This window comes from Nylanderia fulva, unplaced genomic scaffold, assembly GCF_048542155.1.
Source record: "Nylanderia fulva isolate GAGA-0341 unplaced genomic scaffold, ASM4854215v1 Scaffold20, whole genome shotgun sequence".
Lineage (NCBI taxonomy): Eukaryota > Metazoa > Arthropoda > Insecta > Hymenoptera > Formicidae > Nylanderia > Nylanderia fulva.
The window spans coordinates 971,756-992,149 of NW_028190264.1; the positions used below are offsets into that span (position 1 = coordinate 971,756).

The 20,394-nt window shown below is 33.3% G+C and overlaps 2 protein-coding genes across 2 annotated transcripts in view; one reads left to right on the forward strand and one right to left on the reverse strand.

Moving 5' to 3' along the window:
- LOC114944024 (uncharacterized) overlaps positions 1 to 20,140 on the reverse strand; it is a 54,917-nt gene extending 34,777 nt beyond the window's left edge. The window contains exon 1 of the mRNA XM_029319721.2: positions 19,202 to 20,140. The gene's annotated coding sequence lies outside the window, so the exon portion shown is untranslated. The remainder of the gene's footprint in view (positions 1 to 19,201) is intronic.
- The window catches only part of LOC114944026 (uncharacterized), a 127,483-nt gene that overhangs the window by 53,375 nt on the left and 53,714 nt on the right, over positions 1 to 20,394 (forward strand). The window lies entirely within an intron of this gene.

Here is a 20,394-nt window from a genome sequence, read left to right on the forward strand (position 1 = left end):
CGTTCGGAGTTAAAGCGCTCGTCCATTTATTCGTTCTGTTATTGTATCCGTCGAATGCAATTCAATATCGTAATGCAAATGTGCGCGTTGGAGAGTCTAGGTCTAGTTAATTAATTGAAAAATTTCCCTCATTAACCTCATTAAATACACGGCTCGCCGTGTCAAAAGCGCGAGTAAACAAGCGAGCTTGTTTACGTTATGGTAAAATCTGCTCGCGGCGTAACAGGAACTATTGCAACTGTTATAACTGGTGTATCGGACATGTATGTATACATATTGGAGGATAAATAATTGCGACACCGTCACTATTGTGCGGTGCAATCGAAACTGCAATTTTTGCGCTTGGAAAAATTAATGTTCTCTGTCGTAGTTTTTTTTTTTTTTTTTTTTTTTTTTTTTTACGGTTCACATTATCGAGAAATACGGTCTGCGCAAAATAAATAAAATTGCATCGGACACAAAGAGACGGTCGATGCGAAGAAGCGGGACAGTGGGGTAATACTTTTTCATTAGAATCGCAAATAAAGCCGGAAAGATCGACAGATATTATAATCTCGTTCGAGTGTCTTGATCCGACGGAGAGGCAGGCGTATTGTCAATGATGGTTAAAGGAAAAATAACGAGGACCGCAAATTGTAATGAGGGTGGTGTCAGAAAAAGTCAGTAGAGAGAGAGAGAGAGAGAGAGAATTCATAGAAAAGTTGAGAAAAATTGCGAGAGAGGAAGGGAAAAAATGAAGAAGGGGTGACCGCAAGAAGAGATAAAGAGAACGAAAAAGAGAAAAAGGAGGTGAGAAGAATGGAACTCTATTACGGTAAAAATATGTATGAGAAAAAAATAAAAGAATTAGAATAAAGTTACGTGGAATGGTTAGGTACAAGATAACTGAATAATGGAAGAGGAAAAAGATGGTCGCAAGAAAGGGAAACAAAAGGGGTAAATTGAACGAGGACTCGAGAAAAATGGTACTATTAATGCCGAAATATGTATGAGGTTGGAAAAGTTACAATGAGAGAAACAGAATGATTAGAATTGAAATTGATTTGAATAATAAAAAGAAGTAAAGACTTAGGAAGAGGGTGAAACTAAGTTGTTAAAGAGAAAATCGAGTAAAAGTTACGTTTTTTCATTTCATATTTTTCCACACAAAATATTAATTGCCAGACAAATTTAATTGTTTACGTTTTCGTATATGCAGTTTTATATAGAATATATTTTTATATGTGATATATTATTATTAAATTCAGTCATTAAAATGTGTGTAATAGTATATTGTGTATCAAGTGTGGAAAATTGTCAATCCGCACGTGATACACATACTATTTTGTATTACAAGTGCAGGCAAAGTGGCTTGGTGCGCGTTTTCTGTGCGCGAGGTGGCCGATCGCACGCCGCCATCTTGCGGCGGCACGGTGCGGGAATAGCCGTGTTCAAAGTCATTGTCCACGGCTTCAGCCGTTTAACGCGGCTCTCACCGCGTCGCCGCTAGATGGCGGCGTGGGAAATCGGTCACTTTCCGCACAGAAAACATGCACACAAAGTGCCACTTTGCCTGCACATGTAATACAAAATATTTTACAAAGCTATCATAATAGGCTTTATTTTTATTGCAAATTTAATTGTAAAGTTGGGAGTATCAATTTTCAATTAATACCGAATATTTGATATATCAAGAAGGAAGATTGGAAGGCAGAAAAAAAACGGCGCGAAAGAAAATGACACGTTAACAGAAAGGAAAAGCGGTGGAAAAGTCAAAGTTGAATGAAGGCCGTCACGCCATGCTTTTAATTTCAAATGCCGTGAGGAACGTTCGCCAATTGATTTTATGCAAATAACGTGGTCGGGAAAAGAGGGGTCGATTCTACGTGTCTGCCTCAAATAATACTTTCATAGGTAACCGACTGGAACTGAACCTATGAACGTTTGCCATTGAAATAAAAGAAAATGGCATAGCTGCTGTAATCGTTATTTGCGGAAGATCGTTGGTCAGTCAGTTTAGCGTAGTCGAATCCAAGTCCGTTTTACCAATTAACCGGAGATGACGTTTCTTTGACTGTGAAAATACTCTAAAAAGTAAGAAGGAAGATGGTCTCAATTAGACAATTTTTAATGCGACTTTGGAATATAAAATTTAAAGATAAAATATATATTTGAGCGAGATCGTGTTTTTTGCAATAAATATCGTTATTATTACAAAGAATTTTTAAAATACTCGCGAAAGGGAGATAAAATTTTCTAGGATTACATCGCGGATTAGAGTGTAAAAATTATAGAACGAATGATTTGGGATTAGATAATTTTTTATTTAGGCGGTTAAACCATAATCCAGTTATATACTGAATATTATATTATATTTCGCAGCAGATATATCTCTGCGATATTTCCACTCCGAATAACGGACAGACTCTCTATGCCTGAAGAAACAGCATTAATATAATTCTAGACTTTCGACAGTGTTTCCTCTCTTTCTCTCTCCCTTTCTCTCTTTCGTATCTCGTTAACAATTTCACGTGCGACGTCGTTAAAGTCCGAGGAGGACAAGATAAACGTTTGTCACGTGGTATATCGTTACAGATATACCAAATGACTGAAGGAAATTAACGGAAAGTGCAGGGATACCATACGCGAAATAGTACATTAACTCTGTACAGTGTAATATTAGATATACCTTGCTTGTTCCATCTCCCTTCTACCACTTATTGTTAGCCATTTCAGGGTGTCTAGCGGTCAGGGAAATCTGGGAAACCGGGCATTGTCAGGGAATTTTATAATCTGGAATTGTGAGGAAATTGTACTATTTATCTGGATTTTTTTGGACTAAAAAATTCGATGTAATATAAATAAAAAGGTGATTATTTAAATAGTTTATAGTGACACGTTTGTTTCGATTATCGTACATAATGCAGATTGTATAATTGATTTAAATTTCTGTTTTTTAACTTCATTGTTGGCAAAAATATCTCGAGGATTTCATGATTTAACATTTTTAATTGATTTATCATATAGATATATGCAAATTATATATTTGGAAAAAATAATACTAAAAAATCAGGGAAAAAATTAATTTCTGGTCTTGGAAAATCTGAAAAAGTCAGGATATTTTACTATTTATCTGGATTTCTTTACATTATTCTACATTTGTCTCAATAATTTGAAATTTTTTATTAAATAAATATAAACTTTTCCTTGACTCCCAGCACGCTAATTTTCTGTGTTGTTAAAAATCGATTCATCTACACAGCGTGTTCGTTTATTTATATTTTCATCGTCGTGTTATTTTACTTCAAATGTTTAATAGAGATAAATTAAAAAATTTGATATAATATAAATAAAAAAGGTGATTATTTAAATAGTTTATAATGACACGTTTGTTTCGATTATCGTACATAATGCAGATTGTATAATATTTCTTTTTAACTTCCGAACCTCTTCATTGTTGACAAAAATATCTCGAGGATTTCATGATGTAACGTTGAATTCATTTATCACATATGCAAATTATATACTTGGAAAAAATAATACTAAAAAGTCAGGGAAAAAATGAATTTCTGGTCTTGGAAAATCTGAAAAAGTCAGGATATTTTACTATTTATCTGGATTTCTTTACATTATTCTATATTTTCATCGTTATTTTATTTCAATGTGTGTATTATATATTTTAAAATATATTATAACATTGCTCAAGAATTATAATGTTAGAATTATAATATTGTTCAAGAACTTCGTTTTAATTCATTTTTTTTTCATTAAAAATTAATACTTTAATTTGATTAAAAATGTTTTATTTAAAAGTTTTGTTGTAATATTAGATACCATTAAATATATTAAAATATATGTATTATAATTTGTTAAAATATCTTACAAATCAAATTTGATATAATATAAATAAAAAAGGTGATCATTTCTGGTCTTGGAAAATTTGAAAAAGTCCGGGAATTTTTTTCATTGAATCTGCTGGACACCCTGATTTTTCGTGTGCTATTTCGATATCACCGTGTGACTCTGCTCTCTCCGTCATTATTAATGGTACTATTCTGGAGAGTATCCACCTCCTCATCTCATCTCATTCCTCGCTATTCGTACTACACGTGAACATATGTATGTATATAGCATAACAATGCATCGTCGACTGGCAGAGGTTTGCGCGAAAAAGGCGAGGTGCAAATGGCATTTTTCACAGTTTAGGAAATGCATTTTTAAAACGTCGCGATGCTTTTCACATTTTCCGGATGTACCCGCATGATTCGTTTTCTTCCCTCTTCCGGTCTATATGTAACAGCGAGCGGAGCGAAGCGAACAATGAGTATCGTATCATCCGGTAGCTAAAAAATGTTCCAAAAGTTGAAACTCAAAATGGAATTTGTGCCTGCACGAATCGAAAAATAGTTTATATAATTATACGCTTTAAAATAATAAGAGCGATTTTATTTTCATCTAATCTTTCTGAATGGTTGCGTAAAAAAAGATATTTTTGACATTTTATATTCCATATTTTTTTTCAAATTAGATTGCTTGCTGCGGTTAAGAAATAAATATTTTTGTAGACCCAAATAGAATTACATACTGTATTGTATTTTCATAAAGTTCTCCCGGATGTTTTACAGAAATAAAGCGTTCCTTTTTGTTACGGTCACAATATATACAGATGTAATTAAAAACATTTTGCAAACATTTTCCCTTTAAATTGCGCACACTTCGGGGCGGCGTGGAAATTATTAACGTTAATTTCGTATAAACATGAGCTAGCCGTTGCAACGTTTCATTCATTCGTGATACAAAAGTTCGAAACGAGATTTCAGGCTGCGATTGCGCTTTATATTTTCAGCGAGACAACAAATAACTCGCGACGATGCACGTGACATTCGAACGCTTCGTTAGTTTGTACGTTTGTACAACAAAGTTTGACGAAATTATATCAGCATGGAAGATTCGTATGCATTAAATTTTTTCCCCTTATTGATTTTCCGCATTTTTCACACTTCGAAATTGCTCGTCCATCTCTCGCGCACGTTTATCTCCGCGTGTAATACATCTTCGTGTAAAATTGTGTGATACAAATTAATAAATCAGCGTCGAATACCGGATGATTTACGTCAATCAATGCAATAACGCGAATAAAACGGAATTAAAAAAACATTGCATTAATTAATACAAATTTATACGCACGTGTGCTAAAGTAAAGAATGTGCTACAGCTTAATGGCGACAAATTAATTCATCGCAATGGACTGTGTCTGTGTTAAAGACTTATTAAACTTCTCGAGCTTTTCGATCGCGAGGAAATACGTGCAATGAATCTCGAGAGAGATCAGTTCTTAACGTGATAAGAATTTTCTATCGAGGCACCAGCCCCAGGCTTTCGTGAAATCTATCATTCTCATCAAGAAATCAATGTCTTTAAAGATTATGCTTCTAAATTTATTACGACAAAAATTAATTGTCTCAGATCATTTAAATTAAACGGTATCACAAAATAGTTTATTAAAATTTTTTTTTAAGTTTGTGATTTTAATTTTTATTTTGACTTATTAAACATTATTTCAAAAATTATTAAAAATATTTTGTTATCAGTAAAAAAAAATATATATATATATATATATATATATAATTAATAAGACTTAAAAATCTCATGAGATTTAAAAAAATGTATCTTTCAAAAAGCTCATCAAGAAATCACTGTCTTTAAAGATTATGCTTTAAATTTATTATGACAAAAATTAATTGTCACAGATTATTTAAATTATACAGTATTATATAATTTATTAAAATTTCTTTTTTTAAATTTATGATTAAAATTTTTATTTTGACTTATTAAACATTATTTTAGAAATTATTAAAAATATTTGATTATCAGTAAAAAATTATATATAATTATTGAGACTTAAAAATCTCATGAGATTAAAAAAAATACATATCTTTCAAAAGAAACGCTTAAAATTAATTGGTTTAAAAATTATCCTGGCGCAGGGGCAGATTATTTCGATTCCCAAGACACATCGACGTGTAAAATATAATCTATTATGAACAGATATGTGAAAATTATCAATGATAATGTCGAATACTTTCGCAGGTCGTTGTCATATGCTAACCCCGACATTGCATTGCGTGGCCGCGAGCGTTTCACGCATTCTGGCTATTTCGGGAAGCCGTTTAATCCGTTCATACTAGACCGCTTGTTTACTGCAGTCATTTGTACTGTACTGGGACTACGTCAATCTAACGGCAGGCATGTGAGTGGTTTTCAGTCAACCTCGCCGGCTTTTCTGAGAAACTGAACAGCGCTCTCTTGTAATCCGCCACGTGCGTCATTCTGTCACGCGCAAAACAAAATGATTCATGTACGTCGTTCATGTATTCGCGAATCGCGTCTAAATCGATATACATATATCGCGTTGAAAAGTCAGGCAAATTGTGATGTAGTTAACAGACATATTTTTTAAATTTAAATACATTATGAGCAAAAATAAGCGTGAAAATTGCGACTACTTATATTCTGTCGTCAGGCATATAAATGAAATATTTCTAAGGCGAATTATTATTTTAGAACGCGTAAGGAAAAAATTAATATTTAATTATAATATTCAAAGCTAACTAGTTTAAATTGTAAATATGTATATTTCACTCATATACATGTTGTAATTTGTATAATTAATTATTTCATAATATTTGTCGGAAACGCGCACAAGTGTCATTTAGCACTCAAAGGATTAATATCAAAACGATATTAATTATTCAAGCGCAATTACACAAGGCTTTGATTCGCTAATCCCTGTTCCAGACAGTAGTTGCAACAGCAATTCGCAGACAGTAGTTACAGCATTAGTACATAGACAATAATAGTTACAGCTGTAATATATAGACTCAGCCTACGGGTAACAACATTACGGGCATTAATTATATAAATGTATGATTCGAGTGAAACTGTAATTCTCGCTTTTTTTAATGTCTAAAACTCGCCGTTAAAATGAATTTTAAAAGATGACCGAGAATATTAGCAAAAAAAATCCCACGGCCAAACATTAACAAAGTTTTTCCCGCACGATGATATCTCATACCTTATCTCTCGCAAGCCTAGCCTCGAAAGTTTATCCCAACTTGAGGCAAGTGTCAATTCCGTATCGCGTAACACGATCCAAGTGATATCAAAGGGATTTGTCCGATCTAATCTCCATCTCTGCGTAATCTGTTAAGGCGCTTCGGGACACGGAATTATATATGCTTTCCGTGACTAAATTAGGGTCCCTTCGTCCAGAACTTCATTCTAAACGAGGTTGCGAAATATTCGGCGACACGTCGTCATCTCGGGGGATGATACGTCTTCGTTAAGGGGAACTGCCATTGTTCTGTTTTATCGACTTTAAGTTAGGTTAGGTTCACTTTTTATTGAATATACAGATTGAAGAATCTTTTGATACAGGCTTTTAATTTCATTTTTATTACTTTTGTATTATTCTTTCATGTCATTTCTATTGGGAGCGCCGTATTTTATGCACAAATAAACCGCAGAACTTTTGTATTAAATAAGTATTGTTATGAGCTGATACGAGAGGCCGATAAAAAAAACTGTAATTCTAAGCATTTATAATTCTGTAATCAAGATACATGAGACTATACAGATTGATAAATCTTTTTCCTGTACAAATTAAAGTATTAATATTAACAAAGAGCGAAGCGCTCTAATTTCAGGTAAAAAACAATCCATATATCCAATAAATAGATTTATAGTTTATCTAGCCTCACATTTTGTTGATAAACCAGATAAAAACAACAGACTTCTCAATAATGTCTAAGATCCTCTTAAGTAGCTTCTATCGTAACTAATATTATCGATTATCGATTACGCTGTGCAGACAACAGCAACGAGTCCTGGCGTGTTATCTTGCCAGAAATTGACAGCCAGATATATCTAAATGGCGATATCGATCCGCGCGAAGGCGATATCTCGACTCCGGTCGGTCGGGTCGATAACACGGCGGAACTGCAATTAGCATACGCGTGATTGTGCAGCGGCACGGCTGCTACTAAAGCTGTCATTTCCTGAGCACGTTCCAAACAGTGTCTGGCGTTAACGGCCAGACGCGATATCTTCCAGGAAATAATAGTACATCTTATTAAACTTGCGCCCCTGTTTGCGCTCGACCGTAAAATAATACTTGGTTTGGATTATTACAATTGTGTTATGGATAAGCTATATTCTCTAGGCTTTCGAATCCTAGTCATGCATCTTATTAAAGTTGTATTTTCAAGGAAAAATTATAGTAATAGTATTATTAGGGCGTCCAATCTTCAGAAAATTTAATATTTGATAAAAGATTACTAATAAAATAATAATGATTGCGTGTGATTTTCTCTGCTCAATAAGAAAAATAAAAATAATATTTTAATATGATATAGAAATATGCTAGATAAAAAAAAAATTTTAGATATCCCTATATTATATCTGAAATTTAGTTTCCGTATCTATATAAGTTTCAGCTCTATGATAATTAATATTTTAATTATAATTTATCAGAGAAATTCCCTACTAAACTATAGTTTAAAAACATTATAGTTACCATTACTAAAATTTAAGTATGGTAATTAAATTTCGGAAGTAATATAAGAGTATCTAAGATTTAATTAATGTTTTTAAGCTTATAGTAGGGAATTCTCCGTTAAATTATAAAATATTAATTATCATAGTTAAAATTTCGACATGATGATTAAATTTTAGTAGGTGTATCTAAAATTTAGCTATGATAATCTTTTTTTTTCTAAAATTTAATTAATGTTTTTAGGCTAGTAGGAAATTCCCCGTTAAATTATAATTAAAAATATTCATTTAGCTATGGTAATTAATATTTTTTTTTTTATAGAGATACTGAAATTTAATTAATGCTTTCAAGTTATGGTAGATAATTCCCCATTAAATTATAATTATAAATATTAATGATTATAGTTATAATTCGAGATGGTAACTAAATTTCAGGTATATACATATATAGAAGCACCTAAAATTTCGCTACGATAATTAATATTTTTTTTCGCGTATCCGACAATACGATGAGGGGACACGACCAGGTCTTATCTATACTGCAGCAGCAGTTATTAGGGTCTCGTCGGGTAGGCAGGCAGAGCGTCGTCGCCGTCGGCAGGAAGCCGCTATGATATTCATTGAGCCAAATGAAAAATTACTTGTCGTATTATGCGCGAGCGAATAAGCGAGTCGAGCTTGTTCGACTAATTGCACGCGCGATTGAAACGCGCGCGTATCAATCAAAGTCAACTACGTCTGTTGATCCCAAGTGTCGAACCGCGAGTGAGAACCGCGCTAAATGAATATTACGAACCGAGATCGTTTAATCAATTTTCTTTCCAGATGCCCGCTCCACTTCTTGATTTTTCATACAAATCGGAGCAGTCGCGCAAAATTCGTCTTGTAACATCTATATAAAATGTGTTAAGTTGAACTCATGAATGTGTACATTGGGAATTGAATTTTTTTATTTAATTATTATTTATTTTTACGATTTTATTGAATTATATTTATACACGTTTTTTTTTTAGTGATATAAATGTTTGAAAAATTGCTTGAATTATTTTCAAGACAAATTTCTTCATTTCCGTGTATCGTATCAAGATATTTTTTGTGTTTTTTATATTATACTCTTATTTTTATTTTATATTAATATTAAGACTTTTGTATACATTTTGCATATCGCGTGAATCTTTTTATTATTGTTAAGTGAGAAACTAAAATGCATACGTTCGTTAGAGAAAAATTCGCGGAACGATGCGATCCTATTTTCTAACGAACTGATTATCTCTTCCACACACAGTACAATTATTTTGCCGGTGCTGGTGCAGCAAAGCCATTTCGGCAAACGACCCTCGAAATTCGTCGCGGTATCCAGGGGAATTTCCTGCGCGTTGCGTAATCGCGGATAATTAACCAACACCACCATCACATCGATGCTCCGATCTCATACGATCCACCCAGTTACAAATCGAAATTTGTACACGATAGATCATCATGTGTCGTCGATGTTCTCGAGGGATGAATGCAAATTCGATAATTAACTTCTTCACGTAAAACTTTTGTTCCGACCGCATAAATAAATTTTTTATTTTTCTATCCTTTTATTATTTATTTCGCTTTATTATTTATTCCACAACTCGTGATCTCTGAATTATGTTGCGGCAAACGAAATAAATTAAATCGATTAGGTGTAAATATATTTTTGTTCGTAATCGTAAATTTGAAAAAATGAAATGTATACTAATAATATAATAAATTTTGTAGACAGCGTTTTTAGTTATTGGTCAACGAAATTGTTAAAAATTCGAGAAACGCGGGAACCGAGAAATCCATCTATCTATTTATATATTTTTAGGAAGAGCGCATCTTTCGTATAGATTACAGATTATTTATTGATCTACGAAGGCAATTGACGTAGTCTATATAATAATAAATTGCTACACTTACGTGATGTTTTCCACGTTCGTTCTGCGAAAAATACCAACAATAAGATACGCATTCTCGTAATGCATGAGTTATTCTCGGACTTAACTCTTCATTGAACATTAGACAGTACCGCGTTTTACAAACAGGGCGAGACAGATTAGATTAGAGTCATTATGAGCTTCGGCACCTCCCTTATCAAGGCTCACGGCCGAGCAGCTCTTATCATCGTGCGCGCGAGTATTGTAAGGAAGGTCTCGTGTTACTCTATGACACATACAGACACATGCGCATACATTTTACATGATGCGTCCGCTGGATAAAGCGTGAAATATGCTTTCTCCGGGGCAAGCTCTTCTTTCGGGAAATTGTTTTCGCCTCGCCAATAAAGATCGACGAAAATTACGAGGATAAATTGACGCGAAGCCTGCGATATAATGTGTCGTACACATTCGAGTCGTTTATCTAATTTAATTTCATTCAGAAATAGAAATACGCACATTTCTCAATGTAAAATTATATAAATAATAAGTGTAAAATTGCACAACAATAATGAAAATGTTACTTATATAATATATTTATTACATATGTAATTTTATAAATTTTTTTACAGTGCAAAGTTAAAATTTAAAAAAAATATTTTTTTTAATTTTATTTCTATACATATAAAACAAATAAATATAAAATTATTAATTTCTATAAAAAATCAGATAATTATAAGATTATGAGTAAATAAAGAAATAATTGTTAATGGAAATTAAATTAAAGACAATAAAATATTTAATAAATACATTATATAATGTGATTAAATTAATATTTAAAAAAAAAATGAATAATTAAATCATTAAATGAAAAAGATATGTTAATTAATAAAAAGAATAAATAATAATTTTTTTTATTGTTTATAAAAATTATAAGTTATATTTTCATCAAAAAAGAGCAAGAAGTGCATTTGAAAGAAAAGTGGATTTTTAGTACACAATATGAATTGTCGACTCGAGGAATAACCGCGTCGAATGTTGTGCTTGTAAAGTAATGATTTCCGCGGATGCCGACCATTTCCGGCACTCTCGACCATTCGAACGAGCCGTTAAACTTTTGCAAGTTCCGCAGTGGTCGCATTCAAAAACCGTGGGGCATTGCTCATTACTGGGCTAGGTATGGAAACGAAAGAGATTTCTATTTTCTTCATTTGCGTCGTAAAACGAACATTTCCTCGAAATTTCTTAGAGATTTCCTCGCATTATGCACAAATTTATGAATCAAAGATGGGATAAGTTTGCTAAAATTGATTAAAGGGATGCTGACTAGATCTGTTATTATTTTCATTTTACTCTTTATTGGCTATACAGAATAAAAAATTCTTTACTAGAATTAAAGTATTTATAATAACAAATCTAGGCTACTACATATGTATATAAAAAAAAATAAGAAAGCTAAATAATTAGTTTTTCTATCGGTCTTTTGCATTGGGTTAACCTAATCTTTATTTAACTTTGGTTTCTTCTTATATACACATATAATAGCCCAGATTTTTTATTATAAATACTTTAATTCTAGTAAAAGATTTTTTATTCTGTATGGCTAATAAAGAATTAAATAAAAATAATATTTGTCGATAAAATAGACATAATCAGCATCCCCTTAAGGCGATCCTAAACGTCCTTGAGAATTCATTGAAATCAGTGATTTCCGTTCTATTTTGTCGACAAAATGTGAAATTATATAAACTATAAATCTATTTATTGGCTATACAGATTGTTTTTTTATCTGAAATTAGAACGCTTCGCTTTTTATTAATATTAACAAAGTGCCAAGCGTTCTAACTTCAGGTAAAAAACAATCTGTATAGCCAATAAATAGATTTATAGTTTATCTACCCTCACATTTTGTCGATAAAACAGGAAGAAAACTTAGGTTAGCTTAGAATCCTTTTAAACATAATTAAAACATTGACAAATTAATTTGTCATTTTAATCTTTCATAATTTTTTTCCATTATTTTATCCTTTTTTCTTTCCACCGTCTCGTTGCGTTAAACTCGGTATATAAGTTCCGGAATAACTTGCGCGTTATTTAGATTTGTATCTGTGCACAAAGTACAAATTGTGGCTGTAATGCAAAACATCATGAGATATAAAGCGCGAGTTATCGTAAAACGATGCGTTGTTACTAATATGCCACCTGGGAAACATGTGTAGTGTATGCACATTACCGTGACGTCGGAAGATTGACGAGCGTTGTGTGACTTGCAAATGCATTTGGTCAGATATATTTCGCGCACGAATCGGCGACATGCAAAGCATACAAACATAGGTATACATAAAATGCCGTCCGCGTATAAATATAGTAGCGAGAAAATAATATCCCCATCTGCGAATTACGAGACGAAATCGAGCGGATTTCAATGAAAATGTTTCAGAAAATAATGCATTTGCATTTCGAAATTTTGTGCCAATTACACATATAAAATTCACCGTAACTTGATTATACGATGAAAAAGCAATTAACCGGCGATCGACATCATTATCGCTTGATATTTATCGTCCAAAAATCGTGATGTATTAGCACGAAAACTCGAATGTAAATTTACACAGATCACAATATATGGCGCCCATGATGGAAAATGCGAGCATCGATTAAATGCGACGGAAAATGCAGTTACGCATAAAACGCATTTATTTTGTAAACGACAAAATGTGTTTAGATGTTATACATATACGCACTCTCGACGCGTTGCAACAATCAGTATTGATCGTGCCCTAAATGATATGTTACGAGGATATTACTTACTATGGAAAACGGCAAATACGACATTTTGCAAATGCGCGATAATTTCATTATAAATTCTATGCGGTGAAAAAACGTCGAGCGCTTAAAACTCACATAAATCTGTATGAAGATTGAATATTTTTTTAAACGGCTATATGTTTCCAAAGACAACAGAAACGTCTCTCTGTCTATATTAAAGCGTTAATAATCCACTATTGAAATTTAACGATTATATAATAGTCATTTAATTTTTTATCTGTAATACCTCTTTCGAAAATTTTTCACACATTTCGACGTGATAAATAAAGGATCTGCTTAGGTAATCGAAGAAATTGAAAATTTCGAAATATCGTTGCTCAGCAATATGCACACGTGTGGATAAATGTATATATATATATATATTTCTGCGTTTTGCTTCGCTCGCATTTTAACTTCATAAGTTGCGCTTAGCGCACATATATGAATTCTATTTTGCGGAATATTGTTGCATTTATCTTTCTCTCTTTCCCTTTAAGCTTTGTCTTTATATAACAAGCATAAATTAAGCAAGTTTATTTTATTCTGCCTTTTTTACACGAAAAATGTTGGAGCGAAATATTTTATTTTGATTAAAAAAAAAAAAATTTTTTCTCGCGCAATGTCAGGTGTTTGCGCTTATTATTGTCTTTTTGACGCGACGCATTCTTTTGCGGTAGCGCGTCGAAAAAAAAAGGTTTTAGCCCGCAGCATCGTAACTTTTTGCCTGACAGATGCACGTTTTCGTATACATTGAATAAAAGTGTGCAATCCGAGTGTATTTAAAAGAAGTGGAGGAGCACTTCATGCATTTATTCCAAACTTAATACAAAACGCTATAGATATATACGTGCGCGTCCGAAATTTAAATTCTCATTTAAGGGAAGCAATTTGGCAGATAGAAATACCATACATATATATTTTTTTTTCCGCGCAATCTTTATATGAACGCAACAGCGTAAATAAAACTTAATCGTCTCTCGCAAGGACGAAATTCAACCGGTCGGTCGAAGAAGACGATATTTCAAGCGAATGGAGCCCCGAGGGTATTTAGCATTTATATACGCGACGTAACCGCGTTACTCGGCTATACGGTGCAGTTCCTGATCGATAAACGTTGCATCCCCTGGCGGAAAGGGTGGAAGAGAGGGAGGAACGGGATGAGTCCAAGGTGCGAGGTGGAAGAGAGGAGATTTTTTGTCACGAGTTTGCGACAGCTTGATAGCCGCGTTCGCTTCGAAACGCGAAACGAAGGAAGGGAAAAGGAGTAGCCTGCTGGCTGTCGCGCAGCAGCTCCCGATTTATTGTCGATTTCGTACGATTCGCTCATCCAGAAAATTTCGTACCTATGGGACGCACGTATATATATACATACACACATATACACACACACACACACACACATATATATATATATATATATAATCGGTGGAACAGGGGAGAACTCGCGAGAACTCGAAGCCGTCGAGTTCTCGCGAGTTCTCTCTCTCTCCTCTCTCTCTCTCTTCTCTCTCTCTCTATATATATATATATATGTATATATATATATATGTATATATATAGAACTCGCGAGAACTCGACGGCTTCGAGTTCTCGCGAGTTCTCCCCTGTTCCACCGATTTTATATATATATATATATATATGTGTGTGTGTGTGTGTGTGTATATATATGTACATGCATGTCGGGCTGTCGATAAGCCACGCGATGCACCGTTAATCTGCATGCGCGCGCGTGCAGTCGAGATGCGCTCGGGGGCGACATTAGCGAAACGACAGGGTTGTATAGCGTTTATCGTGAGCCGCGAGTTTATTTGGAGAAAATGATGAAAAAGGATGAGGAGTTGCGCGCGCTTTTCTTTGGTACTTTTAAAATGTCAAATGTGGCCTCCATCTGAGAGAAGCGCGGAAGGATATAAAGCGCGGGAATTTCTTTCTTCGGGAAAAAGCCCCGCGAAATTCAGAAAATAACAAATACGTGGTTGTACATATGTATATATGTATTTTATGAAAAGAGGAGAAGGATATATATGTATATTATAGAAATAAATGAACATAGATGAACTCTCTTTTTCTCACAATAAGACTTAGTGAAAATATATTTTCTCGTAGTGTTTGCTGTTATCTAAATAAAATTATTTAGATTATCTGGATGACATTTTGGCATCATTTTATCTTTATATAGATTATAAAAATATGTATTATCTATATCGGGGCATCTTAGATAAAAAAAAGTGTTATCTTTACTAAATTATCTACACTAATATGTTCAGATAATTTGGTTTAGAGTCAGAGCACATAAAAATATTTAAGTAGTAGAAGAAACAGTAAGCGATAAAAACTTATAAATAAAAATATAAATATATTTTTATATAACTTTTATAATTTACATTTTTTTTATAACTGCCTTTAATAAGCAGTCTTAAAAATAATATTATATAGAATTTATCTGGATGAATCGCTATATAATTTTATCTTTTATCTAGATACATTTAAAACAAAATCATCTTCATCTTATCTATTATAAGATGAATTTACATAGTTTCTCATCTCATTTTTATCTAGCTAATTTTTTAATTATCTAAGCACAACACTGTGTACTTAACAATATGTTTTATCATAAAAATATATTAGAAAGAATATTTTATTATCTCTCTCTTCACACATTTACACACAAAAAAATAGTAGCAATACTATTTATTGCAATTAAATTAGTTTAAGTAATCACATTTGAAAGCTTTAATTAATGAAATCTTTATTAATAAAAGAATATACGAGAAAAATTATTTAAAATTGAGCATAAATAAAACAGCAGAAGCGCGATAAAAAAAATCAGTAACCAAACCTGTTCTAATTTCCACGATAATGGAATTAAATTTCGTAATTTTATTCGTTTTAATTGCCATTTCAATTAACATTCTGTTTCTAATTGCATTCATTCGTGATTTTCCGATAAAGTATTCTAGTTTTACCGTTTGCAACCTTCGCGTCTGATATACTAGTCGTAACTTGTATCGACAACGAGTCCTTTCATCGTTATGAACGCGCGCCCGTTACATGTGATTGACAGCCGAGATCTGTAATATTATTTACATGACGACGATACTTCGACACACGGCACTATTGACGCAATCTCGAAGGAATCGTTTCACAAGTCCGCGATTAAATCGCGCGACCTTGTCAGCACGCAGGGCTCCGCGTTGCTAACATAACGACATATGCTCTCAATGACAGCCAGGAACATCTCTCTGTGACTGCTGGCATGGAACGAGCGTGTCAAGTATCTATGAGATCACCGCCGCGCGCTCATCGTCGTCGTATATTTTTTTGCTTTTTTTTCACGCGAGAAACATAAATGTCCAATTTTGGATCCACCTCTGACCAGGTTTCTCAATAAAGTCAAACCTGATTTATGGTCGTAGAAAAACGATGACACATCTGTATATCTACATATCTTTCATTCGTTTATTATCTTCTTTTTTAATACGAAATTTTTTATACATTTTGGAATATGAAATTTAAGACACAATATATGTATCAAACATGTATAGAACAATTAATTTCACGAAATGTGTATATTACTTATTAAAAATATTAATGTAATAATAAAAATTGAATTGTAAATTAAATTCGCAAGTTAGAAAATTTTTATTATTTTTTATAAAAAATGAATACATTTTTTAATAATTATTTTAATCTTTTTATTCAATTTTATTTATATTAATTTGTCTCTAACGCTGCTTATATTTTTTTAGTTTCTTTTTTTGATCTGTCTAAATAATTTATTATATAATATACAAAATTATTATTCATTTGTATGATATCTACATATGTTTTATTCGTTTATCATCTTTCTCTTTAATATGAAATTTGATATACATTTTGGAATATGAAATTTAAAACACAATATGTATTAAACAGAACAAATCATTTCACGAAATGTGTTTATATTACTTATTTGTTTCTAACGCGGCTTATATTTTTTAGTTTCTTTTTTTTATTTCATCATCTGTCTAAATAATTTATTAGATAATATGCAAAATTATTTATTTAAATAATTACCTGCAATTAGTCTGCATTTGAAATGTACTATATTCATATTAAATTATTTATTATATATTTTTGTTTTGATAGAACTTGAAATCGAACATATTTAGTTAAATAATTATCTGACGACAAAAATATGATTATAATTGAATTTTTATGACATTACACAAATATGTCTTTTGAATTATATTTATTTTAATTTTACGAAATAACAGGAGAGTTAATCTCGAGGAAGCCGCGAAATTGCAATATATTTCTTGACGTGATCGCGAGCAGCTTTCGATCGCAGACGACGTCGCAACGCGTGATTGTCGCCTCCGGCAAAGCGCCACTCTGTTGTAATTATAGATCTCATTAATGCGAGAGAACGCAAGGAGACAACGGTCGAGAATGCGATAACGCGCGTTGATAATATTTCAATAAATAGACTCCTTCTCTTCGCGCGGATCAAAACAGCGATAAGGAGCAACAGCCTCGTGTAGATTCTTTTCTATCTCGTCAACACTGATACTCGACACGATAATTAACGTTAATTCCACGGCAGATACAATGTCGGCAGAATCAATCGAAGCGGAAGTTAGCTTGTATCGAGAGAGATGGATAATTGACGGTTATTAAACTGATGATTATATAAAGGTGTCGTATAACTAACATTTTTTCTCCGGCAATTTATTAGCCCCATCATTATACGTAAGACTTCTCTCAGATGTTTATTACGTATAATTGAAAAATTTTATTGTAAATTAAAATTTATGCACGATTCATTATAATATAATTTGTATTTGTAATTTAATATTTCGGTGCTTTTTGGACTTTGCATATTTTTAAATAATCTTTTTTAAATATTAAATATTAATCTATCGCAAATATATGAATTGAACGAAATATGAATAACAGGAAATATATAAAAAATGTCTGTACAAAAATCTGTTCAGACGAGTTTATAGTCTAAATATATTTGCAAAAAATTTCACACTATTTAACAAGGCGTTTTGTGTGTAAAAAAAATTAGCATGTTTTAAAATATGGTAATAATGGATTAGATGTGATTGTATGTTTAAGTAGAAAAATATTCAAGTAATAGAAATTGCAAAACTGTCAGTCTTCTTTTCGAATGTTCAGTTAATCACGTATTATCGTGCACGATAACCTTGAAGAAACTAAGTATCGCTTTATTTTTAATTTACGTCGATGTATCTTTAATATATTCATTTTGTTTGGAGAAAAGTGCGAATGTCCGTTCAAATCAAAATCTTTCGATAAGAGTTAGTTATTCCGAAATGATTAAATGCCGATAATTACGTCAACAGGGCTATACGATACGTGACTACGTACCAAAATTTCGTAGTACCTGTTAATTAACAGTTATTAAATTTGCATAATGCTTTAATAGGATTTTCAATTGATCTCCATTTATGATAATGTAATTAAAGTACCTCTATAAATTCCTACGCGACTATCGAGATGTGGCCGCATTTAATTATACGCAATCATATGCGGGATCACATATATAGAGAGGATATTAATTTGTTTTTTCCAAGTATAGTCAACCTTTGCGGTTATACTACATGCGTTATCATGTCAAGCTCATTACGTCGCATTAGGAAAAAACAATTGTTACAGAACATGAAAATGATTTATAATCACCTGTCAGTAGAGCAACAATTTAACTGCTTATTTTCTACGCACAATTATTTCGAATACTTCATGTACTCTTTCTCCGATCAGTGATAGGTACACGCAAAAAAAATTAGCTAAGTATACAATAGCTATAATTAAAAATATTAGTTATAACGCAATTTGGACACAATAATTAATTTCTGGTTGTAATATAGGGACAGCAATTTTTTGTGTATAGGCTATAGCTTTATGAAATTTAAATAATTTTATCTCGACAGCTTTATATATTTGAAAACTAAAATTGTACATACCTGCTTGTTAAAGTCGCCGTTAATGAATTCTCGCTAGCAAGCCGCTGCTAACAAGTCTCATTCGTGCATGCGCGGACGATGGATTTGTAGCTTGTCTTCGCTTGTCAGTCACGTTTCTCTGATCGCGCTCATTTACGGCGCAAAACCCCAGGTGCAAAACCGGCGTCTCGAATTAATCGCGACGCACTCTAAAACTCACTCTATCTCTTTCTCTGGTTGCGTCGGTGTGCCCCGGCGGCACTGAACGCTGCTCCAAGGCTGTCCCCTTAGCCAGGTTTTAGCGGCAATCCAATTTGCGACGATCGATGCGATTGCAGCCCGGGTGCTCGTCGAAGAATCTCGTAATCTTCCTTCGGGGTGGCGAGATTCCGGTCGATCTGTTTCCGGGGCAGTTAACCGATTGAACGGACCCGACGTGAGGGAACCCGGTGTTAAAGGTGCGGCAATATGGCAGGCGGAATATTGATTCGCCAAGTCGTATCGATATCGTTCTCACTCGAGGAGAAATTCGTTATTTCGGCCACTTCGAGAGGCCTCGTCGAAAATATCAGCCGGATCGAGATTGATATATATATATATATATATATAAGGCGGAAAAGTCGTGGAAATTAATCGAACAATATCCCTCGAATCGTGTATAGCCTCCTTTAAAGTGTAGCCTTCGAGAAGAAGAAGAGAGCAAGTTTTTTCGCGCGATCAGGTCGCGTCGATCATCGGCGGGAAACTTTTCGATGCTCGCGAGGAAGGAAAGTTTTAATCGTACCGTAGGAGAAGTTTTAATCGCGTTCCGCGGATATACGACACTTACTTGCTGTTAAGCAAGGTTTTTAAGGGAGACGTACCGTCGTCGCGTTCGCGTTTTTCACCGTCGTCGGCCGAGGTGTCACTGCTTCGACGTGCATCCTCGCGATTTATAAAGCCTCTCTCTCTTTGCATGCCGCACCGTGTGTGTCAGTCCGACTCTCTCGTTATTATTCCCCTGCCAAGTGGCCAACTTCTCCCGCCACGCGGTTCAGCTGCAAGCCGGTTACCACCCACCGTATATCACGCATATCCCAAAGTCTGAAGCCCGAATCGTCGGCTATTGCTTCATTTCAATTAGATTTCTTTGCACTTTGTCTGGGAAAAACGACACGGCTTAAGGCGATCCTAAATGTCCTTGAGAAGTCTGTGATTTCCTCCGTTTTATCGAC